The sequence below is a fragment of the Capricornis sumatraensis genome, chromosome 6 (assembly GCF_032405125.1).
Source record: "Capricornis sumatraensis isolate serow.1 chromosome 6, serow.2, whole genome shotgun sequence".
In the NCBI taxonomy this organism is placed as follows: Eukaryota; Metazoa; Chordata; class Mammalia; order Artiodactyla; family Bovidae; genus Capricornis; species Capricornis sumatraensis.
The window spans coordinates 27,953,096-27,953,860 of NC_091074.1; the positions used below are offsets into that span (position 1 = coordinate 27,953,096).

At 40.5% G+C, this 765-nt stretch overlaps 1 non-coding gene across 1 annotated transcript; it reads left to right on the forward strand.

Annotated features, from left to right (window-relative positions):
- Positions 1-212: 212 nt before the first annotated feature.
- On the forward strand, positions 213-284 carry TRNAS-GGA (transfer RNA serine (anticodon GGA)). The gene has a single exon. It is a non-coding gene; the product is annotated as a tRNA-Ser (tRNA).
- The last annotated feature ends 481 nt before the right edge of the window (positions 285-765 follow it).

Sequence of the window (765 nt, forward strand, 5' to 3'; positions counted from 1 at the left end):
AACACTATTGAATTGAGACCATAAAATATTTGTGGAGATTCTACTGCAAAGACAAATGGTTACATCCACCACAATGATATGTGAGATCCAAATCTGCACAATAAAAGGAAAATGGCTGAGTGCCTAGTCTCTTCCATAGAGTTAGTAGAACACACTACAAGGGTAAGCTAGTTCAGTTACCAAGTAATCCTACATTAGGTAATCATTGGGCTTCCCTGGTGGCTCAGAGGTTAAAGCATCTGCCTGGAATGCAGGAGACCTGGGTTCAATCCCTGGGTTGGGAAGATCCCCTGGAGAAGGAAATGGCAACCCACTCCAGTACTCTTGCCTGGAGAATCCCATGGAGGGAGGAGCCTGGTGGACTACAGTCCATGGGGTCACAAAGAGTCGAACCCGACTGAGCGAATTCACTTCACTTCACTTTTACTAAAGACAACAGCCTATATATTCAGTGATAATATACATATAAGGGTAGCCATCTAAATGTAGGAGATATATGAGAATAGTATTTACAATGTGATTGGTAATCCAATGAAAAATGCATGTCCGTGACAGATAGAGATGCATTGCTATAGGCTTCTACTGTACACCGTGTCAATAGGTGGAGATACATATCTTTTTCATGGCACCATTCTTAAATGATTGCGGAATGCCATTGATAAAGACATTATAATACTGAAGTCTATTATAGACATTTGGTTGCCACTATTCTCTTTGAATTATAGATATTCTCTATGACCTCAATTGCTTATCCAGAGGTGTGTT